Source organism: Stegostoma tigrinum, chromosome 3 (assembly GCF_030684315.1).
Source record: "Stegostoma tigrinum isolate sSteTig4 chromosome 3, sSteTig4.hap1, whole genome shotgun sequence".
NCBI lineage: Eukaryota > Metazoa > Chordata > Chondrichthyes > Orectolobiformes > Stegostomatidae > Stegostoma > Stegostoma tigrinum.
Genome location: NC_081356.1, coordinates 45060300 through 45085771, shown reverse-complemented (window position 1 = coordinate 45085771; position 25472 = coordinate 45060300). Strand labels below are relative to the sequence as shown.

The 25472-nt window shown below is 41.3% G+C and overlaps 1 protein-coding gene across 24 annotated transcripts in view; it reads left to right on the top strand.

The window, feature by feature from the left end:
• The window catches only part of LOC125450923 (receptor-type tyrosine-protein phosphatase delta), a 2532553-nt gene that overhangs the window by 100918 nt on the left and 2406163 nt on the right, over positions 1-25472 (top strand). The gene's annotated exons all lie outside the window — the stretch shown is intronic.

Here is a 25472-nt window from a genome sequence, read left to right as displayed (position 1 = left end):
ACATGTTGACTAGGAAGCAATTCTGAGATTTTGCAAGGTCTGTCAGGGCCTTTTTCCTTGTGGGCTAAAGAAGAGGCTGAAATCAGGAGGCTGGAGAGTGACAGAATCATCAAACCAGTGCAGTTTGTGGAATGGGCAACACCGGTGGTACCAATTGAGAACCCTGACAGCTCAGTTCACCTTTGTGGGGATTGAAAACAAACAGTAAACTGCTTCTCACAGCTGGATGAATACCTAATGCTTCTCCAGGCAGGGAGGCAGTTCTCCTTTCCAAAACTGAATATGAGCCATGCCTACCTGCAATTGATGAAGAGTCCCCGAAGTACCCCCCAAATGATACCAATTAGGGTTTGTCAATAAACAAGACTGCCATTTGGGTATCATCAGCCTATGCCGTTTTCCAGTGGACCATGGAAAACATTTTACAAGGGCTGCCCCAGGTTTCCGTTTATTTGAATAATACGCTAATGATGGGGAAGATCAATAAGGAACACTTTGAGAACTTGGACATAGTGCTTAAACATTTTTCCCAGGTGGATGTACACCTTGGAAAGGAAGATTGTGTGTTCCAGGCACCCCGAGTGACCTACCTGAATTAGAGTTGACAAAACCTGGTTACACTTGTTGAAAGATAAATGGAGGGCAGTCAAAGGAGCCCTGGCTCCCACATCTGTACCAGAGCTTAGGTCTTTCCTTGGGTTAGTGAGCCATTATGGAAATATCACATAACCTGGCCTCACCCTTAGCACACTTAAACCTCCTGTTGAAAAAGGGTCAACCTTGCAAATGGTTGCGTAGCCAAGAAATAACCTTTAGGCAAGTGAGAAAGCAGGTATCGTCATCTAAGCTGTGAGCCCAGTACAATTCAAAGTGAGAGGTATTGCTGACATGTGATGCCACCCCGTAAGGTATCAGGGTAGTGTTGACTCACTGGCAGCACAAGGGAGAGGCCCACCTGACAGCATATTCTTACTAGACTTTGGCAGATAAAGCGTACAAATTTGGTCAGGTAGAGCAGGAAGGTTTGGCAGTCATCTTTGCTGTGAGGAAGTTCCACCAGTATTTTAACGGATGTGGATTTGTCATAGTAACAGATCACAAACCCCTGCTAGGGCTACTGAAGGAAGAAAACGTGGTGCCACCCATTTATTCCAGTAGAATTCAACATTGGACCCTTATTCTTAGCATGTACAAGTTAGTACACTGACCAGGAAGCCAAGTAGCTAGTGTGGATGCCTTGATCTGCCTCCCATTGGCAAATACTCCACTGGTGGTGCCTCCCCAGAAGAGACCATTTTTGTTTTGAACTTCCTGGACACTCATCCAGTCACTGCTGACAACATCTGACTTTAGACATGAAAAGATTTGGTTGTAGTGGAACAGCTGGTGATAGTGGGGAAACGGAAGGCCATCACAACCTGGATTGAAATCACTGTAGACCGGCAGGATCAGATTATCATAGAGGATGTCACGTTACTATGGGAAGCAAAAGTGATTGTCCCAAGTAAATGGCTGAACTCCACCAGGATCATCTAGGGGTTTCCAAGATGAAGATGCCAGCAAGGAGCTACGTCTGGTGGTGGAGTTGTATGCTGACATAGCTGCATTGGTGGGGCAGTGCCAGAAGGACAAAAATTGCCACCAGCAGTGCCCCCAGTTTTGTGGGAATATTCAGCAAAACCCTGAATGTGATTGCATGTCAAGTATGCCAGTCCTATCATGAGCTCAATGTTCCTGGTCTTTGTGGATGCCAATTCAGAGTGGTTGAACGTGCATAAAGTTCCTTTGGCAAACTCAGTGGTGATGGTTGAGAAGCTGTGAGCATCGTTCACAACACACAGACTCCTAGAAGTATTGGTCACAGACAATGGGACTTTAGTTACCAGCAGGGAGTTCATATATTTCTTAAAGTCAAATGTCACTTGGCACAAAAGGTCAACTCCAAACCATCCATCATCCAATGGTCTAGTGGAAAGCGTGGTCCAGATGTTGAAGGCAGGCTTACAGAAGCAGCACACAGCATCAATTGATACAAACTGTTCTGATTCTTGTTCAGTTATAAGACCAACTCACATAAATCAACAAGGATAGCTCCAACAGAGTTGCTGATGGGGAGAAGACTTTGTACCAGGTCAAACCCGGTTACTCTCAGTGCTGGTAGGGGGGTGGGTGGGGGTGCGGGTGAAACGGCAGCAGGGACACCAATGCTGGCCACATGCATCCTCTCAGGGAGAGACAAAATTGAATTGTGATGAAGTTTGGTACCGGAACCGTGGGAATGACCCTGTGTGGGTGTGAATTGAGTTTGACGTGATGTTAGGCCCTATCACTTACAAACTTTGGGAAGGTGATGCAGTGCTGAATGAACATGTGGATCACCTGAAAGGTGTTACTTTGCAAACGGGGCAGGAGCAAAACATACCAGGGCCCTCAGAACATCCAGAAGGCCCCTCCATCTATTGCTGAGCAAACCTCAAATTCCAAAATGGATGCAGCCTCTCTACCTTAATGGATGGAAGAAGAGGAGGAAACTTTCCTGGTATGCATCAGATGCAAGAGATAGACTACAATCCAGTACCTGTTGGTCATGTCAGAGTCAAAGGAGCCAATTTTAGGGGCTGTAAGTCTTGCAGCAAAAACTACTAGCCAAGGACCAGGCCTACATCCCTGGACTTAGTGGGGGAGGGTGTTGTGATTGGAACCGACTCCAAGCTGGCTGTCCACAATGTAGTGATGCACTTGGAAAGAAAAGAGTGACTTGGTGATGGGACCCACTCTATACATGGGCCCTGGACTGAGCCTTCGTGTGTGGACTGGGCCATCATATGTGGACCAACCTCTGTGCATGTAGGCCGAAAGCTTTGTCTGTGTTGTTACGTGAATAGAGCTTCAAACCTCCGGCTTCACCTGAATGTATTGCAATGCATTCTTACTTTTGGAAAAAAAGTGAATTGAACCAATCTTGTGAAAGAGAGTGATAATTTGGATTGCCAAATGTACAAGCTTTGATTTTTTTTTTCTGTGCAACGTGAATTGTATTCAATGGATTGTAAACTATTTATTCAAGGTTTTCTTTGATCTTATTTTGTAAATGTGAATAGAAATGAACAGGAAAAGACATAGTATCACCAGGAAATGTGAATCTCCTCAGTTGAGATGACTGACTCTGAGCTGATTGGCCACAGCCAGTGTACTGTGAAGAAGTAAATCAAGGGTAACTTGGTGATGGTTATTTCAGCCTGCTGTCCATAATTTGTAACCTGTCTGATTTTTTGCATCTGAAGAATACTTCAAGACTGAATATTAGTTCTTTGTTGCAAGTTGTACTCTTGATGCACTCAGATATTCCAATCAATTTTGATCTGGTTATTAATTGTAAATTTAAGAAATAATATGCATGCTGCATTGTAGATTTCAACTGAAGGAGGACAGTACTAGCTCTTAGACATTTAGTGACATATTCGGCTCCGTAGTAGTCCTCTCACAACAGTTGTGCTCCAGGAGAATTTGTTGCTATGTTTCTGTTATTTTTTTCCCCTTTCTAACTCTTTCCACAGTATTCATACAGTTCTGGTTTATGGATCTTCTTTCTCTTTGATTTGCGCAGAGCTGTCTGAATTCCAAGTGACATGAAGGTGCGCGTGAGTCTTTGAATTTATCTGCCTTGTTTGTTGGACTGAATTTGTAACTGTTCCAAAAGTGAAGTCAGCTCAATTGGGAAGAATAGCTGGTGCACAACCTTATCAATGCATCAAACTGTCAAATTCATGACAAGATCGTGTGTGTGTGTGCGTGGACTGCAGCAGTTTAACTACTCAAGGGCACTGATGGATGGTCAAGAAATTCAGACTTGGCCACTTACACACTTGTTTCAAGAACAGTTTGCTATTCAGGGACTTCAACTGATAGTTGAAAAGGGATCATGTAAAAAAAATACTGAGTAAAGTAATTAAGTTGACTTAGGGGAGATATATATTTTTTACGATATTCACAGAAGTTCAGTGAATGGCTTTTCCCTGCACTCTAATTACGATGAATCGAGAATCTAGGGAACAGCTGTGTTACTATTTTTTGCTCTGTGAAAACTATTTCACATGTGGATCTGTTTTAAAGGTCTATATCATAAGGAAATCTGCAGTCAAAACTATGGTGAAAATAGTTTGCAGTGACAATACCATGATAATTAGCCTATTCCTTTGCTTCTGCACTTCCTTGTACATCAATTATTATAAAGATGTATCCACTAGATAATATTATAATGAATATATTTCAGATTTTATGGGTTAATGTGCTTGGGAATAATGTAAGTAAAGGTGTTCTATCTTGCGGAATAATTTGGTATTTTTCGAACCAATAGTTGTTCTCTAGCCCGTGTCTCTCTTTTTTGCATGGTTTGCATTTGGGCTCGGAAGTGCCTTGCTGCAGGTAACAAATTGGTCCTTTAGGGATGCCAAAGGACACAGTCAAAAAGCTATAGATAGTTTCTTTGTGTGGAATAGTTGCTCATGAAGACACAACCATTTTAATCATTTGCTGGCTGCAATGTGGATCATTTCTGAGCCTTTATGGGTTTCTTAATAAATTTCTTGAGATCGGAATAAGCAATCATTAAATCTATGTTGGGGAGAAAATGAATGAGTGAAATCTTACTTGGTTCAAAATGGGCCATTGCTAACAGTTGCATTATGCCCTCCCATGCAGACTTCCAGGGGTTCAATTACATTTGCTTTACTTAACTCAAAAGATCAGATAAATGTATCGGTTCAAGAGAAGATACCAGAAATTAAAATCGTAGTAAAGCTGCCAAATAATTATCAAGCATGTAGCAGTAATGCAGCTTTATACACACATGATAGTAAACCCCTAAGGCATAGGAATTCTACTTGAATTACAGTTTTATTGCTGTTATTAAAAACTGAATTGCTCTAAGCAGATTTCTCCATTGAGAATTATATATTATCAGCCATATCTTTCCCTGAAAATCATTTCACAAAATCGTGCTTTACCAGTTTTTACACAGAAAAACAAAAGTGTTTTTTGTTGGAGTTGCATGTGTAACTTTGAATCTGTGGCCCTCTATGCATTCAAATTAACCTCTGGATTACAATTCCAATAACATCAATACATGACCAACTCCCCCAAAATAATAATCATAAAATTAACACATACTAATGGAGAGGTGAACCAGTTTAAGTGAGTCAATTCATCTATTATAACTAAATACAGAATACAGCACAAAACCAGGCCATTTGGGAATTGGTCTACGTCCCTTTTTCTGCTGCGCACAAGCTGTCTTCCACCTTATTAATGGTCACCAATTAAAACATCTTTCAAGTCCATTTCTCGCATGTGTTTACCTATTATCCCTTTTAAAAATTCAATTGCTCAATGTGATAGCAAGTTCTTGCTGCTTTCTACATAGCAACGTTTCTTCTAAATCCCCTGTTGTGTTTTTGTAAAGAACTTTGTATCAACTAGAGATAGTAGGAACTGCAGATGCTGGAGTCAGAGATAATAGTTTGGAACTGGAGAAACACTGCAGGCTAGGCAGCATCAGAGGAGAAGGAAAGCTGATGTTTTGGGTCAGGACCCTTCTTCAGAAATGGGGGAGCGGGAATGGAGCTCCGAAATAAATAGAGAGGAGGCATGGGCCTGCGGAAGTTAGGTGGGATAGATGAGTGCAGGTAGGCAGTGTGGGGATTAGTCAGTGAGGTGGAGGGAGTGGATAGATGGGACAGAAGATGGACATGTTGTGTTAGATCAAGGAGGCGGAGATGAGGGGGAGGGTTGGTCATGGGGTGAAGTTTGGGTTGGGGGGATTTTGAAACTGGTAAAGTCTACATTGACACCATTGGGTTGTCAGCTCCCAAGGTGGAATATGAGGTGCTGTTCCTCCAGTTTCCGTTTCGCCTCATTGTGACACTGTAGGAGGCCCAGGCTGGACATGTCATCCAGGGAGTGCGAGGGGGAGTTGAAATGGCTCGTGACCGGAAAATGTTGTCCTTTGTCGTGAACAGAAGGCAGGTGCTGTGCAAGGCAGCAGTCTCTGAGCTTCTGCTTGGTCTTGCCAATATAGAGGAGGCCACATCGGGAGCAGCGGATGCAATAGACCACATTGACAAATGTGCAGGTGAACCCCTGTCTGATGTGAAAAGTTTGTTTGGTTCCTTGGATGAAGGTGAGAGGGGAGGTGTAGGGGCAGGTGTAGCACTTCCTGCGGTTTCAGGGAAAGGTGCTGGGGCTGGTGGGGCTAATGGGGAGTGTGGAATGGACAAGGGAGTCACAAAGAGAGCAGGCCCTACGGAAAGCTGATGGGGTGGGGAGGGAAGTGTATCTTTAGTTGTTGGGTCAGATTGAAGGTGGCGGAAGGGGTGGAGTATAATACTTAGAATCCCCCATGAACCTCTATATTCAGTCTTTGTGGGGAAGCGATGTGAGGCATAAGTGCACGAAACACAAGAGATGCAATTGAGAGCGTTTTCGAACACCAAAGTAGGGAAGTTGCAGCCCTTGAAATAAAAGGATATCTGGGATGTTCGGGAGTGGAACGCCCCATGTTGGGAGCAGATATGGCAGAAGTAGAGGCATTGGGAGTGGAGAATTGCATTCTTGCAGGAAGGTGGGTGAGAGAAGGTGTAGTCTAGGTTGGGCCAGTGTATCCCCCACATCTTCCTCCGCTACATCGTTGAATGTATTGGCGCTGCCTCATGCTCCCACGAGGAGCTTGAACAGTTCATCAACTATACTAACACCTTTCACCCCAACCTCAAATTCACCTGGACCGTTTCTGATACCTCTCTCTCCTTCCTGGACCTCTGTTCCATCTCTGGCGACCATCTTGAAACCGACATCTATTTCAAGTCCAGCAACTCCCACAGCAACCTATTCGACACATCCTGTCCATCTTCTCTCTCACCTGTCTGCTCCTGCCGCCTCACTGACCAATCCCCACCAGTGCCTACTTGTACTCGCCTATCAACATCCCACCTACCTTCTCCAGCCCCACCCTTCCCTTTTCTCTTTATTTCGGAGCTCCCTTCCCCCTCTCCCATTTCTGAAGAAGGGCTCTGACCTGAAACATCAACTTTCCTGCTCCTTTTGATGCTGCCTGGCGTGCTGTGTTCCTCCAGCTACATACTGTGTTATCTCTTGTATCAATTAGCTTGAATTTTGGTCTTCACCCTATGAGTGGAAACATCCCCTGTAAATGCATTCGATTCAAACCCTCTCTTTGTAGCTCTGTAGAATAAAATCGTAATCCTCTCAAAATTGGAGGTTTTAAAAAGAGACCTCCCAGCCTGTTAAATGTTCCCGATAGTGTTAAATCTAAAAGATTATAACATGTCTGCATCTTTTTCTCAAAGCCTGGTTTTTTTTTAACCTGTGGCAGCAATGCTTATGCTATACCTTGTAAGATAAGAAGTTGGATATGGATATTATGCTATTGAAGAATCCAGCAAAGATTTATTTTTGCTATTATATACAAATATTGTATTCGTGGACACATCAATGCTGGGTCTTTAGCAGGATTTAAAATGCGACAATATAGGGTAACATTGGTCAGAGGACAACTCTTAGATGAATACCTCAGTGATGATGCTGACCTTCAGTAAAAGCAAATTGAAAAACAAATGACAGATCTATAGTGAAAGACAACTAAGACGTGTACTAAGATTTTGCTGTTAATTTTTCAAATTATGTAAGTTACTGTAAAGATCTGTGTCAGGCTTGTGTTGACAACAGTTAAGGGAACTGCATAATGCTTTTTTGCCTCTGTCTTATTAATTTGCTTTGTGGATATTCAAACACTGTAGTGACAAGATTGATAGTATGAATGTTGGAAATCCATGAGAAAATGTTACAAGTTTCCATTAGTTGTTTAGTAGCTCAAAAGTAAAATCAGTTACCAACACGGTGCTCAAACATTTGATCGTATTTGTTACCAATGGAGTCTGGAACATCTGAGAGCTTTAAACTTTCATGTTTTTACTTCCACATGAGAAATTGCTTGAAGATAACAAGGGTTCTGGGATATGGTTGTAATGGATGTTGAGGTTTTGAGGTTGTTGTGTTAAACCACACCTTTCCCTTTTAAGTATTTTCAGTCCATCTCCTTGGACATGGAATGACAAATTTATAGACCAGGAGGGGATCGAAATTAGACCTTTTTGATTTAGAGGTAGGGATACTCTTTCTGGGCCTTTCCCTTTTAACACAACCATACATCTACTCTGAGTGAGAGATATGGTCTAAGCAGGCTATCCATTTGTCAGTTGCAAAAAAACTGTCTAGATTTTTGTAACAGTTGTAATTGTCTAGCTTTTCTCATTTTATCTAGGAAACAATTGGCTTTTACTGACTACACAGAATCATAAAGTGCACAAAGTTGTCATTTGAGATCAGAGATAATGGGAACTGCAGATGCTGGAGAATCCAAGGTAATAAAGTGTGAAGCTGGATGAACACAGCAGGCCAAGCAGCATCTCAGGAGCACAAAAGCTGACGTTTCGGGCCTAGACAAGGGTCTAGGCCCAAAACATCAGCTTTTGTGCTCCTGAGATGCTGCTTGGCCTGCTGTGTTCATCCAGCTTCACACTTTATTATCTTTTAAGTTGTCATTTGGCCCATTTTGGGGCCAACCTTTTGAAAGTGCTGCCTAATTATTACCAATCTGAAAGAGTGATGAAAGCAGACTTATTCATAACATTGCAAAGAAAACTTGAATAAACTCTTGAAGGGAAATAATCTCTATGCTGTGCAGAAAAGTACCTTTAATTTTGAAAGAGTCGCAGTGACATCTTCACTTTTTTAAAAAATGTCTCAACATTTGTTCCTTTTGATTTTAGATTTGGTTATTTCAACCTCGGTTTAGATTTTTCAAGCTCACTGCCTTCCAACTGTCTTTTAATCTGTCCATTGATATGAACTCCCAAGCCATACTCTTGGCCAACCCTTGGCCATCTCATCATCTCATGTGGCCTTGTTATTCCCATCAGACCAAATGTGATCTCTGATCAGTTCCTTGCATTACTCTCAGCTCCCAAGCCCTACCCTTCCCAATCCCAATTCCACCATTTCACTCACTGAGGTGGAGAAGGGAAGAGGGAACCCCTACCAATTCAATTAAAACTGTATTTTCAAAATTCCAACTGTCTAACTTTAATCCTCCATTCAACTTGACATACATTGCAGCTGAACAGTTAATTCCACTTTTGATCTAGTCCATGTTAAAACCATTACACACACTTGCTGTTGGCTGTTAACTGGTAGAACTAATTTCTGGTTTCTCAGTCCAAGGAGCACGGTGCCGATGAATTTGGCAAGCAATTGGTTTCTTGATTCAGCACTCCCTCAAACTGGACCGTAGCTCTTTCCATCCAGAATCATCCTGGATCGCAAAGATAACCTCTGCCATTTTCTCTAAATTATAAACCATTGTTTCAAAACCTCTGCTGCTGCTTCTACTCTGGTCTCAAAAATACAGGTGAGGTTCTCATGGATTTCTTATTTGCTGAGATTGGGAACAAGTGGTCAGCTGCTTCTACCTTTTCTCTCTTTCTCTTTCCCACCAGGCCACGTTTTCAAGGTTTTCCCTACTCTGGCCTGAATTCATGTCTTTCTAAGATTTAACTTGATGACCAGGATTAATTTCAAGATGCAATGTGATCAAAGACATGATAGTTATGCATGCTTGCTGTAGTCTGAAGATAAAACCACTGTCGCTTTTACAAGCAAAGAATTGAATGCTGGGCAATTCTCCACGTGGCATTTTAACCAGCATATACTCAGGGAATCTGGGAATTGGAGATGATCATACTTGGTAATTTGATACAGTCATCAAAGTCGTAGCATTGGCCAGATATAAATTCAAAACACTCTTTTGAGCAAGGCAGTGGCTTCTAAAAGAAGACGGGTTTTAAAAGCATGAAAAAGATTGTTCGTATTTTACTGATATTGCAACAAGAAGCAGGTGCGGACTCCTCAGCCTCCTGAGGTTGCTCTGAATTCCATCATCATGGTTAGTCTGATTGCTCCATAGTCCCACCTACATGCTGTTAACATATTTTATTCATTTACCTCTCTACAATCTGTCTGCCTCTGTCTTAAATATCCTATCCTTGGAGTTCATAGAACCATTGAATCATAGAATCCCTACAGTGTGCAAACAGGCCATTCTGCCCAACACGTCCACACTGCCCTTCCGAACAGGATCCCACCCAGACCCATTCCCTTAACTTCCCATTCCTAACTCACCTTACCTATACATCCCTGGCACTATGGGCAATTTAGCATGGCTATTCCAACTACCCTGCCCATCTTTGGACTGTGGGAGGAAACCAGAGCACCCGGAGGAAATCCATGTAGATACGGGGAGAATATGCAAACTCCACAGAAAGTCACCCAAGGCTAGAATCAAACCTGAGCCCCTGGTGCTGTGAGGTAGCAGTGTTAACCACTAAGCTACCGTTCTAGATATTTGAGGTAATAATGCTGAAGTTCTCTGATTTGAGTAATGCAGCGTTATTTAAATGATAATTTGTTTCAACCATTTTGCGTTGTTGGAATACTGATCTGTTTCTTGTTTAGAATGTTAAATGTTGACCAATTATGAACGTGAAGGATGCTGGAAATAATTCATCATGTGTGAAGGAACTAACTGCACGCATTGGTGTACTATTATTCTCATCCCAGTTGGTTATTAGTGAATCAGCTCGCTTTTGGAGCTAATACAACTTGTCAGATGATGCACTGTTGAATTCTGGAATGTTATCTGACAGTGTGCACAAGACATAATTCGTATTGTGAGGCTTCGTTCCTGGGCAATGCTGCCTTAAGATGTTTTTGAATGTGGGTGCATGCTTCTTAAAGACTTTGTTTATGCTAGTCAGATACAAAACTACAACTTGAGCAATGTGTCAATCATGTTGCAGGACAGTATATGCACAACCCACATGACTGATCAGTTTTGTGTTGATTGTAGACTTTCCTGGGTCTCTGGCTACACCTTTTCTTCTGCACTGCAGTACTGATATCTTTGAATTACCACCTTTTCCTAAACAGGTAGCTTTAGCAGTCCACCTCTGCCTTGCTTGGTCCTACAAAGAGTGTACACTTTGCATAAGAAGTTTGACTTGGAGAAGGTATACACAGTGGAAAAAACTCATTAATGCTGACCCAATATTGCAGAAATCTCAAGTTCTTTAAAGCTTTATCTACATGCAATGTCTATGACCCTATTCATTCCTCTATGACCATCTGTTCTTCGGCAGCCATTTGAAAAACAAGGTTAGCATTTCACAGTTCTGTAAGTTTTAAAGCAGTTTTCCCACTAGTACCACTTGGCCTGTCAAAAATGCAGGTAAATTTGGTGACATTTCAGTGTTCACCCATGACTGTTTGCTACTTACAGTGCAGTCTCAAATGTTGTCTATTGTAATTGTGGGTCAGAGGCTGTTGCTCAGAGGGGTTGCTGTCTTTCCAACGCGTTCTGGAGCAGACTGATAACTCCTGTTGTTTATACCATCTTCTAATGTAGTAGGTTGTTAATAGGTATGGTTCTGTCTGATGATCCTTATCCACACATGGATCTCAGCATTCATATCTATGATGATTTCATAAATTGTTGGCATAGAAGTGTAATAGCACCAGTGAGACTGGTTTACCATTCTCCATTAGCTTATCAAAGGCTTAGACAAGTGTTCTATATTCCACCTGAACATAATTATTTATTGATGCAATCAGCTCATCCACTGCACAATATTCACTTGCTATTTGTAATATGTCTTCAGTGTGACCCAACTCTCAGTCCTCATAGATTGTACTTAGGTAGATAATCTTATTTCAGATTACTGAGATGATAGTTTTATCTTCTGAGTATTCCTGGTGCAGACTGGTGATGCAACCTTTGCCTCTTAATTGATGATAGTCTCAAATGGATGCCCTGGATACAATTCATTCCATATGTGTACCATTTGAATCCATAAGATGTGTAAGTGCATTTGGTCTGCATGTCATAAATCCAGAACAAAATAAAAGTCTCAACTGCACCAAAAGAGATCAGGGACCGTCTATGTGAAGCTATCCCATCGGAACCCCAATTCTTGGGTTCATCTTACCTCACCAAACCAGGCTCTCCAACTCACTCTGCTGTGTTTCCCACCTGCAAAACTCATTATTGTTTCCACAGAAGTGTCCTGACCTGTCATATAATCAGGTTAATTTGGTAGTTGGACATAGTCCTCAAATGCTAAACCATTGTACACAACAGAATCATCTCCTCAGCAATGCACTGCATGTTATCTCTGTCTCGATCAGCAGCTAAGATCTAAAGTATCTGTCATATAATCTTATTACGTTCATCATGGATTTCTCATAAAATTTGGTTGGGATTTGGGGCTTAGTATTTGATTTATTTTCTCTAGGGGCATGGTCATATTGCTTGCTCTTGTGATCTGCCCTTGATCTAGAATATTTATTGAGCTCAGGATCTACCTCAAGCAGTTTGTAACTTAGGCAGTTTCCTTTCTGAGATAACAAAGTGTGGAGCTGGATGAAGACAGCAGGCCAAGCAGCATCTCAGGAGCACAAAAGCTGACGTTTCGGGCCTAGACCCTTCATAAATGAGGCCTCTCTGAAGAAGGGTCTAGGCCCGAAACATCAGCTTTTGTGCTCCAGAGATGCTGCTTGGCCTGCTGTGTTCATCCAGCTCCACACTTTGTTATCTTGGATTCTCCAGCACCTGCAGTTCCCATTATTTCAGTTTCTTTTCTGAGTTTTGTAAAGAGTCCAATTCAAAAGGAATGATGGGTGGTTCCATATTAATGCAGCACATATTAGGTTCCAGAACTTTTGGGATGCTCAGGATTATTTCTTGCCCTCCAGCTTCCCTTATTAGCGTCTAGATCAGTTATTTCTGAGGCAGCATTCAACTCATGTCAGCTGATTGTTGTTACAGGACAAAGCCTCAAAATTCTGCTCTGACAGCATATCATTGGCCCTTCGACAAAACCCCTCTAATTGAAAGATATGGTTATGGTGGTTCATTTACTCTACACGAACATCCCTAACTTTGGGAACCCCATTGTTACCATGTGACTTATGGTGAAGATCAGGTTGTAGGTAGGACTTTTGATGTTCGGACTGTTGAGTACATTTATTGGTCTTGGGTGCCTTTGGGAAAACCTATGATGTTCAATGTTTAATATAGCGTGGAGTTGGAGGGAAACAGCAGGTCAGGCTGGGCACTTCCTGATGAAGGGTCTAAGCCCAAAATGTTGACTCTCCTGCTCCTCTCTGATGATGCCTGACCTGCTGTGTTTGTCCAGCCCCAAATTGTATTGACTTTGACTCCAGCATTTGCAGTTCTTAGAGACTCGGAGGTTCAAGCTTTATACTTTAATGGAGGAGGTTCCAAGGTGGGTTTTCAGTGCAAGTGTTTGCAGACTTCTAAACCCAAAGTAATCCACATATCTTTATGATTGTTGTATCCATAATCTTCTCACTGCTGGTAGGGGACAAAAAGGGTCATTTTGGGTAGTACAAAAAGTCTGGATAATGCTTTTCATGCTCCAATTCCATGTATTTTTGCATAGTAGACTCATAGACCTGTACAGCACAGAAACAGACCCTTCAGTCCAACTCATCCATGCTGACTAGATATCCTAAATAAATCTAGCCCCATTTGTCAGCATTAGACCCATATCTGCGTAAACCCTTCCTATTCATATACCATCCATATGCCTTTTAAATGCTGTAATTGTACCATCCTCCACCACTTCCTCCGGCAACTCATTCCATACATGCACCACCTCTGTATGAAAAGGTTTCCCTTTAGGTCCCTTTTAAAATTTTTCTCCTTTCACCTTAAACCTATGCCCTCTATTTACCCTATCCATGCCCCTCCCGGTTTTGTAAATCTCTATAAGGTCACACCTCAGCCTCTGATGCTCCAGGGAAAAATAGCCACAGCCTATTGATCCTCTCCCTATTGCTCAAACACTTTAATCTGGCAATATCCTTGTCAGTATTTTCTGAACCCTTTCAAGTTTCACAACATCCTTCCTATAGGCAAAGATTCCAGAATTGCACGCAGTATTCCAAAAGTGGTCTAACCAATGTCCTGTAGAGCTGCAACGTGACTTCCAAATCCAATACTCATGTACAGACCAATAAAGGTAAGCATATTAAACACCGCCTTCTAGCCTGTCTATATGCAACTCCACTTTTAAGGAACTATGAATGTGCACTCCGAGGCCTCTTTGTTCAGCAATATACTGCAGGACCTTACCATTAGGTGCATTGGTCCTGCCCTAATTTGCCTTTCCAAAAGGCAGCAGCTCACATATATCCAAATTTAAACTCCATCTGCCACTCCTCAACCCATTGGCCTATCTGATCCATGCATATCACTGAGCACTATATTTTCTTTGTTTTCTTGTGTCTGCACCTCCCAGATGAGACCAAGAATTGAATTTGCACTTGTGTTTTACTTCTCCTGCCATTGGTATTGATACAATTTCTTCTCCTCTGTTTAATGCTGACCCATCCTAGTCTGCTGCAGCATGGTTAGGGATGTCTTGACATGACTTTTGTTTGGTCACATATTTATAGCTTGAGCTCGGCTATCCACTGAAACATGGCAGGATTCTGGGAGGACAGAGGCTGTTTGACTGGCAACATCATTCTCTATGAGGACTGCTGTTGCATAAGGCACCTCGTGTTTAACTTGTGCTGCATTTTGTTCCAGACTTGTAATCATGGTTATTTTCGTCTTGACCTGCTTACTTGCTGCTAAAGCCTCATTGGGTTAATATGAAGGATTTTTTTTTCACCTTTAAGTGGCTTTCCTTCTCTGAGTACATCTTGAGCTCTTCTATATTGCTGTTGCCTTGCTCTTTTCAGAGTATTCCTCAGACGGATTTCTTAACTGTGTAGATTTAAAGTGATGGTGCAATAAAGTTGACAGATGTGGCTTTCACCTCTCACTGGTGGTGATCCTAAAGATCTTTTATTTCAGCCTAGCTCAGTTGCTTTCTGAATGCCACCAGGAAAGGCTTGGTTGATCAGTGGGCTTTAATCTGATAGTTGCAATCATGACCTTGCTTTATATTTCTAACATAGTTGATAACTTTGTGATTCTTAAGTGTTTTCTTTATGTAACACAAATTCATGCCTCATTCAAATGGCCAAGTATTCTGTTTTTGAGCTGTGTATTTCAAATACTGTAGTGTGTCTGACTACATAGAGTAGTAGGAATTGAAATGGTCAGTTCATTTCCCTTTTGTGGGTCTTGGAAACTAAATCCTGTTTTCCTACAAAGGTCATTATATCCACATAATGTATAGTTTGGAAGGTTTTTCATCTTTTCCTTAGTGAAGACAAATCCAAAGTATTTGTTTAACTGTCAATCAATGTGAAGCTGGAAAAGTACTTCAGGGGACACAGCATCTGAGGAGCAGTACAGTCAATGTTTTGGGCCAAAACCCTTCATCTGCCATCACTTTGTCCATGATGAGTTCACCTGATTCTAACTGTTAGGGAGCCACATTTGTCTTCACCTGTCTTTTTTTTTCTCTTCACGTATCAAAAGAAGCTTTTGCAGTCAGTTTTTGTTTTACACAAGCTTACTCTTGTATTGTTTTCCCCTTCTGAATTAAACTCTTTTTGTTCCTCTGCTCAATTTTTAATTTCTCCCAGTCCTCAGTTTTGCTGCTTTTTCTGGCCAATTTTTGTGTCCCCTTTGGCTTTAACACTATCCCTGATTTTGTTGTTAGTCATGGTTGAGCCACCTTCCATGTTTTATTCTTCTGCCACATGGGGATGTACAATTTTTGAAGTTCATCCATGCATTTTTTAAATGTCTGCTATTGCTTCTCCATTGCCAACCCCTTAAATATCCTTGGCCAGCTTATCCTATCCAATGCAAGCCTCATACCATCAAAGTGAGCTTTCTTTAAGTTCTGGACCCTGCACTCGGATTTCACAGCGCCAGTCTCCATCTTAATGAAGAATTCTACCATGCTATGGTCACTCTTTCCCAAAGAATCTTGCACCTCAAGGTTGCTGATTAATCTTCTCTTGTTACGCAATACCCTCGTCTAGGATGGTTGTCTGGCTTGTTGGTTCTTCAACATACCGATTGAGGAAACCATCCCTTGTACTTCTGAGAAAACTTCCATCTCATTGCTACCAGTTTAGTTAGTCCAATTGATATGCAGATTTCAGTCAACCATTATAACTGCTGTGTCCTTACTGTAGCATTTCTAATTTCCTGTTTGATGCTTTCTCCAACCTCATAACTACTGTTTGGTGGTCTTTACACAACTCTCACCAGCTTTTGTTTTCCTTCGATGTTGTGCAACTCCACCCAAATAGATTCTACATTGTCTAGGCCAATGTCATTCTCACCACCGTGTTAATATTAACTCCTTAACCAGCAATGCTACCCCACCTCCCTTTATTTTCCATCTACCTTTCCTGAAAATTGAATACCACTATATGCTGAGATCCCCCCCATTGGTCACTCTGGAACCAGGTCTCTGTGATCCCAATTACATCATATTCATTAATTACTGTTTTTGCAGTTAATTCATCCACGTTAATACAAATGCCCCTCACATTTTGAGAATTATGATGTAATATGGCCCTTGCTGATTTTTGTCTTTGGTTTCTCCGCCTTCCACTTTCCTATTGCCTTTTGTTTCTTTCCCGTTCTGCCTCCTTTCAACTTAGTGCATCGGTTCCCACCTTCCTGCCGTTTCACCTTCCCCACCAGCACTAGCAAACACTCGCTGCAGGATATTGGTTCCAGTCCTACCCAGGTGCAGACTGTTTGGTTTGTACTGAACTGGTTCCATTTGTCGTAGGAATTTGAATCCCTTCTCCTTGCACCATCCCTCAAGCCACTATTCATTTTAGCTATCCTACTGTTCCTACCCTGACTAACATGTGGCACTGCTGGCAATCCCAAAATTGCTACCTTTTGAGGTTCTACTTTTTTAGTTTAACTCCTAACTCGTGAAATTTAGCTTGTTGGAACTCATCCAGTTTTCGTTTTACCTATATCATTGACTAATTGCATCATGATAACTGACTGTTCACGCAGTCCTGCCAAAAGATCTGCAGCTGCTATGAGATATCCTTGATCCTTGCACCAGGGGGACAACATAACATCCAGCACACTTGTGTGCTCACTCACCTTAAGATTAAATTAGCACTGCTGCCTCACAGCGCTAGGGACATAGGGTCGGTTTTACCCTTGGGTAACTGTCTGTGTGGACTTTGTACATTCTCCTCATGTCTGTGTGGGTTCCTTCCAGGTACTCCAGTTTGAGCCCATAGTCCAAAGATGGGCAGGTCAGGTAGATTGACTGTACTGAATTGCCCATCGTACCCAGGAATGCGCAAGCTAGTTAGTTAGCCATGGAGAATGCAAGGTTAGACCGATAGGGTAGATGGTGGGATTGGATGGGATACTTTTTGGAGCATGTCAGTGTGGACTTGATGGGCTAAATGGCCTGTTTCTATACTGTGGGGATTCTACTTTATGAATCCCCTATCACAATAGCTCTGCCACTCTTTCTTTTTTTAATTCCTGCCCTCTTATCCAGCAAAGCCAATCATGATGCCATGCACCCTCCCCCGGTGAGCCATCTCCCCCAATGGGTTTTGGATATAAAACAGTATATTTGTTTTGGACAGAGATAAGCATACGGGACCTCTCCATTCCCTTCCTACTCTTCCTCTGTCTGATGACCATCCATTCCCCTATCTTCCTCAGTAATTTTTATCTGTGGTGTGACCAACTTACTGAGTGCACTATCCACAATTTCCTCAGCCTGATGGAGGCTCCAAAGTGAATCTGGCTGCAGCTCCAGATCCTTCAAGCAGTCAGACAGGAGCTGCAGTTGAACACACTTGCTGCACGTAAAGGAATCAGGGTCATCAGAAGTGTCCCTGAAGGGGAGCATGACATGTATTTGGGATCTCCTTCTATGACTTAACCCTTAAGTTAACTTAGCAGCAGCAAAGCCAAGAGAAGAAAGAACCTACTTAATAGTCACCAGGCACTCACTCACATGTTGGCTATGATATCATGGTTTAACTTCCTTCCACTCTCCTTTGTGCTCATGCCTTCAGCACTCCTGGCTCAATCACACCCTTTCATCTGGGCCTTGATCTCTTACTCCACTCTTCCCCTGACTCACGACTTCCCTAAACACCTACATGTAGATTAACTCTTAGCGCTTCATTCTGTTCAGTTAGCACTCCATACTGGTAGTACTTTAGGGCTGGCTTTTATATGCTTGGCCTGCCCTACTTCTCTGAATTTCTATCAGAATCCAATACATTCACTTCTCATTAGCGCCCGCATGCTGTTGCTCTTGCTCTTGCTTTTGCTTGCGCACCAAGTCCTCCTCCTCCACTTTCATGGATGGAGTGAGCTGATGCAGTCATAGAGACGTACAGCATCGAAACAGACCCTTTGGTCCAATTCGTCATGCCAAACACATATTCTACATAAATCTAGCCCCATTTGCCAGCATTTGGCCCATAATCCTCATAAACCCTTCCTATTGATATACCCATCTAAATGTCTCTTAAATATTGTAATCATCCCAGTCACCACCACTTCCTCTGGGAACACCATACATGCATGTACACCATGCACGTGTAATGAAGTTTCCCCTTAGGTACCTTTTAAATCTCTTCCCTCTCTCCTTAAACCTGTGACTTCTAGTTTTAGACTCCACCATCCGAGGGGAAAGAAAAAAGCTTTGCCTATTTACCCTAACCATGCCCCTCATGGTTTTATCAACTTCTATAAGGTCATACTTCAGACTCCAATGCTCCAGGGAAAATAGCCTTAACCTATTCAGCTGTGCCCTACAACTCAAACTCTCCAACACTGGCAACAACCTCATAAATAATTTTCAAACCCTTTCTAGTTTCATAACATCCTTCCTATAGCAGGAAGACCAGAATTGTACACAGTATTCCAAAAGTGACTGAACCAATGTCCTATACAGCCAAAACATGACCTCCAAACTCCTATACTCAATGCACTCACCAGTAAAGGTAAGCACACCAAATGCCGCCTTCACTATGCTATCTGCTTGCAAACCATAAACTTACACTCCACGGTCTCTTTGTTTAACAATGCTCCTTTGGACCTTCCCATTAAGTGTGTAAGTCCTACCCTGATCTGCCTTTTCAAAATGCAGCAACTCACGTTTATCTAAATTAAGCTCCACCTGCCACTCCTCAACCCATTGGCCCACCTGATTGAGTCCCCATTGTTCTCTGAGGTAACCTTCTTCACTGTACACTACACCTCCAATTTTGGTGTCATTACTAAGCATACCTCCTCTGTTCACATCCAAATCATTCATATAAATGACAAAAAACAGTGGACCCAGCAACAATCCTGGTTGCACACCGCTGGTCACAGGCCTCCAGCCTGAAAAACAGCCCTCCACCACCACCCTCTGTCTTCTACCTTTGAGCCCATTCTACATCTAAATGGCTAGTTTTCGCTGTATGCTGTGATCTAACCTTGCTAACCCATCTACCATGAGGAACCTTGTCGAATGCCCTACTAAAGTCCATATAGATCACGTCCACCTATCTGCCCTCATCAATCCTCTTCATTACATCTTCAAAATACTTATTCAAGTTAGTGAGACACTATTTCCGATGCAAAAATAAAACACGTTGACTATCCCTAATCAGTCCTTTCATTTCCAAATACTTGTAAATCCTGTCCCACAGGATTCTCTCCAATAACTTGCCCACCACCAATGTCAGGTTCACTGATCTATAGCTCCCTAGCTTTTCCTTAACACATTTCTTAAATGGTGACACAAAGTTAGCCAATCTCCAGTCTTCTAGCACCTCACTGTGGCTATCCATGATACAGATGTCGCAGTAAGGAGCCCAGCAATCTTTTCCCTCACTTCCCACACCGTTCTAGGGTGCACCTAATCAGGTCAAGGTGATTTATACACCTTTGTGTTTTAAGATGTTCAGCATCTCCTCCTCTGTAAGATGGATATTTTTCAGGATGCCATTATTTAGTTCCCCCGTTGTGTATCTTCCATGTCCTTCTATGCAGTAAACATGGATGCAAAATACTTGTTTAGCATCTCCCCCATCTCTTGTGGTTCCACAAATTGCTGATCTTTAATGGGCCCTATTCTCTCCCTAGTTACTCTTTTGTCCTTGATGTATTTGTAGAATCCTTTGGATTCTCCTTAACCCTGTTTGCCAAAGCTATTTCATGTCCCCTCTTCTTCCAGAATCCAGTGTAGTCAATCTCACTAGTGCTTGCTGTCGCAAAAAGAGTACAACCTGAATTGTACATCAGTGTCTGAAATATTTTATTAGTGTATATCATCAATTGTTCATAATCTCATAGATATTTGTCTCAATACATAACTGACTCTGTTGTATGTGTTATGTAAGCTTACAGAGACCTCAGGGAAGCACAATTCAAAAAAAATAGATTTTTCTTAATTTTGCATCGCTGTTCCAGTTTATTCTTTTGTTTTAAATATAGAGTACAGTTTTGGGCAAAACTGTTTTTCACAGGGACTTGCTTGGCTATCGTACAGTTCTACTTAAGAAGACAGGCCCTCATTATTGACTTTTTACGACAGTACCTCAGGTTCTTTAGAGTAACTTGCCAAGTCATTCTCTCCTGACTGTAGTGCGGATGTCTTATAGTCACTGATTTCTATACAGATCTTTCAGTGAACTTCCAGGCCAGGCCAGTATAAAGGTGTACATTTACCATTCAATCTGTACCTTCGAGAAGAGCTACAGACAGAGCAAAATCTGTTCTACTTCTAACCAGTTCTGAACAATTTTAAGGTCCATATTCTTAGCTAGATGCAGATGCTTTGAATGTCGCATTGTGGCCCCATTCAGTCTAGTATCACCTTTTTTGTAAACTGCTTAAAAAAACAAGGTTAATGTTTTGCAATTCAGCAGTTTTAAAACATATTTTCCCACAAGCCCTGCTCTCAGCTTGTCAAGGCATTCTGCAAAATTTGTTCCAAGGCTCAGCATTTACCCATTAAAGTCTCCTGTACAAAGATTTGGTTCTTTCTTGCTGTCACACAGTCTATTTGTTGACAAATGAACAGGCTTGGAACAATCGGTGCTACTTTATGTTTTGGTAAGCAAAGCTTTGCAAATTTAAAAAAAAGGTTGGAGTTTGTAGTTGAGAAGGAATAAGCATTTGAAGATTGTCTGTGTTATTAAAATCTAACATCCGTGTGCACTAGAAATTCAATGTGAAACAGATCTCTGTGGTTGAACCTTTATTATGACACATTATGGTAAGTGTGAATATGTTATCTCATAAATAATGCTGTTTATCTGATTGGAGAGATTATGCCTCTTTGAGTGTACACTATAGAATGGCAAGGTCTTCAAAGACTTGGGACAGGGAGAGTGGAATGCGTATGTCTGCTTGGAACAAAAGGTTAAGTCTGATGCATTTTAAAATCATTGAATATGCATAAGATTGATTTGCAACTTAATAATGAGAGATCTAGCATGTGATTCATGTATAGACGTTGTTTTCTGAATGATGTCGGGAGTAAATGGTTATATTGTAGTTTGTCATGTTTAAAATATGTGGAGTAGGTTAGAAATGTCTTCCACAATCATACATGGGCACTTATCCTGTTGCTCTGAGAAAAATCTGGTCAGAATTCTTCAGCTCATTTTCCTTGGCAAGTTTTGAGGGAAGAAAATCAACATCAGTCAACAATTTTTGCTGAGACCATTCCCACTGTGCATCTCAAAAATGTGAAAACACATTTTCCAAGATACATTGTCATTTGATATTCGAGAACAGATGGTGGGTTATGAATAACCTGTACTTGCATGTTTGAGTCAGTATGAGCCTCAGAATAACGTGAGACCACATACAGTTCCTTTGACCATTTATAGACACATGCAAGCCAGCACATCTGCCTGACTTGTTCTGTATAGTCAATAGATTTTGTATCTGTGAGGTATTCTTTTGGTGAAGGACATCAAAAAAACAGCAATACGTTGACTGCAATATTTCATAAACAGTGGTTCAGAGAAGAAGCTCAACAAATGAGGGAAATAGCTTAAAGAATAGCCCATGCCCAAGGGCAAGATCAGATCATAATTTTCAAAGCTCCTTTACATAGAAAGCAAATTTTCTACTGGCCATCAAATAGTGCCTCTACAATTTACAATTTTATTTTACTTTAATTGAAACTGATTTTTGAATTAGCAATTTGCTATATGATCAGGCTGTCAATTACTGACCATAAAGAAATAAATAACATATGGGTAAGTTATAAATGAGCACAGCATGACACATTCACAGCCATGGTAACTTAATTGATTTTGGACCCTTGGCATGTATGATGAGGTAGACAGCACCAGCTTGGCAAGGACCAGAAATCATAATGCAGCATGAGAATATATGATTGAAGATTTCTGTTGAGAAATTTATCAGCTGCTTCATCCTGTACCTAGCACTCACTCCTCCTGGCCTGTTTCTCTGGAAGTTCATTTGAAAAATGTGGCACATTAGTTTAACATTTAGCATGAAGATTTAACATTGATATAGGTTGTAACTTGTTTTGAGTTGTAATTTTGCTTTTTTTTAAAAAAAAGTTGCTTAAACAAAAATGGAATTGTTCTTTTCATGATTTGATTTTTTTAATTGGAGATTTGGTTTCCAGTTCAAATGTTAAACAGCTAGTTATCGAGAGAATGCAATAGAAGAAAAAGCAGCGTAGCATTAGAAATTGTGGGAGGCGATTTTAAAAAGATCAGAGATGTTGAGCACCCTGCTACTAAACGATGCTATTTTAAAGTTTTATTCTCAAAGCATTGAAAAATAAATTGTCATTACCATCACCAAATGGTGTATATTTGGGCCAAACTTGTAACACCTGGCCAACTTGAGTCTTCAGCTTAAAGCCTGAAGTTTGAAGGGAGGGCATGATATTTTCAAATCAAACTGTATTTTAATTCCGGGTACATGGATGACCAGTGCATTTGCTGTTTATATAATGCAGTTCATTTCTTCTTGAGACTGTGTGCAAGGAAATCAGTTGTATGCAGGTGAGTTGTGCTTCGAGGCCTAGATGTTCAACCCAATGCTTGCTATTTCCTCTTTGCACTTGACGTAACAATTCTCCAAAGTAAGAGTTGAGAGAGGGAGTCTTCTTTGCTTTCTTGTCCCCAGCTGATCAGTCCAAACTAACTTTCAATGAAAATGCATCATCTTTTGGTGAGTAGGTGGAGCAATACCTTGGCTTAAAAATGCATAACAGCTGGAGACAAATTATTTGGTGACCTGCCTTGCTCAAAACCTATCTCCATAGTGTTGAAACTACTCAAAAACCTGCCAGAGAAACAAATTAAAGTATACATTCTTAACTGCTGCCAAACAAAAGATACTAGTAATTGCCTAAAAAAAAAAGTTGCAGTAAATTTATCTCTTGGGCCAATAATGATACTGCGACCATATTCAGTTACAAAATTATTTGCAAATGCCCCAAACTATTGAACAATCAACATCAGCTCTATATCAGAGGTACAGATACTTTTGATCAAACTGTTTAGGCATTTTATGAATCACCTCTGGAAGTGAAACTTGAACTCAAGCCTTCTGGGCCAGAATTTGTTGGTGCAATCACTCAAAAACATGCATGATTGTCCACCTAGGAAATTATCACTAGTCATTGGTTCTGTGGGTCCTGATGTGGTTAATGAGCCCAATCCTACAGCCAAATCTCTAACTACACATTTAGCAGGTGGTTTCCAGAAGATGGAAATGTTCCTTGGGCTTGACATCATTGGCATTCTTTTCTCTGGTACCTTTTCCATATTTTCTTCTTAAGGGTGTTCTCAAAGAGTTGTGTCGCTCCCTTTGTCCTCCTCTCATTTGAGTGCTTTCCTTTAGCTCAGCAAAGGTGTCTTGTTTGACAGTCAGTACTCTGGCATTCTTAGCATTTACTGGTCCAGCAGAGTTGATTTCATATGATCATGATGCCTGGTACTATTAGCTTCTTCAAGGATGCTGATGTTAGTCTAAAGGCCCGTAGGACAATAGGTAGGGGCACTAATACTACACCACAAGAAATTTACAACTTGATGTTCTTAACCACCCAGCTGTATCCATTAATCCTTGACAGAAGGCATATGTTGTGCCATTGCATTCATTTTTTTACTTCATGTTATGCCGGTAGCTCTGCTGTTGAAAATTTTCGTCACTAATAATCTGCTGAAGCATATGCAAAAGAATCTTATGGCCGCATAAACCATCATCCTGTTGCATACAACATAACATTGACACAAGTGTAATTTTTTTTCCCAATTAATGTGCATCTGAATTAACTGGCCAATTCCCTTGGTAAAACCTTCCCTTTAAGTTCCTCACCCAAAGACAGATCCAATGCAGAAGACCACACCTTCACCACAATTAGGGCAAAGAGACAAATCCTAAATTCATGCCAGCCAAAACAATAATCAGACCCTTATATATGTAAATCCATATAATCTGGTCCATTAAGACTATCCAAGCAATTCAATCAAAAGAAACACCACCACCATGCACCCCAAAGACATGGAGTTGCTGCGGCAACAAACACTTTTTTTACATCCATGTTGTAGTCTGATATTGTAGATATTGAAGTTGTAGACTTCAATTTCCTTCCATCTCATGGCTGAGCAGACCGCTTTGTTGTGAAACCTGAAAAGGTTCAGAAAGGCTTTATAAGGATTTTGCCAGAGTCGGAGGGTTTGACCTCTCTAGGGAGAGGCTAAATAGGCTGGGACTATTTTCACTGCAGCATTAGAGGCTGAGGGGTAAACTTACAGAAGCTTATAAAATCATGAGGGGCTTAAATAGGGTAAATAGTCAAAGGACTTTCCCCAAGATAGGGAAGTCCAAAACTAGAGGGAACAGGTTTAAGGTGGAGTGGAAAAATTTAAAAGGGACCTAAGGAGCAACTTTTCATGCAGAGGGTGAAATGAACTGCTGGATGAAGTGGTGGAGAATGATATATTTACAAGCCATCTGGGTAAGTATAAAAATAGGCAGGGTTTAGAGGGATATGAGCCAAATGCTGGCAAATGGGACTAGATCGGTTTAGGTTATCTGGTAGGCACGGACAAGTTGAACTGAAGCATCTGTTTCCATGCTGTCTATGACTCTGATCCATTGCTTGCCACTTATAAGTGTTGGAAAGGTTTTTGATATGAACACCCCTCCCATGGCGACCAAGTCCTACCATGAGGCTTGAACATGGAGACGGGATGATTGTTGTGGGTTCTTGTTTGTAGTTCCCCTCATACTTGATGCTCTTCTAGGTGACAGAGTGGGGTGGATAAGGTTACCTCCAAAGTGCCCTCTGAAGACTGTATCTTTATATTTTGCAATATTTTTGACCATGGATTGAAATGGGAAAAGG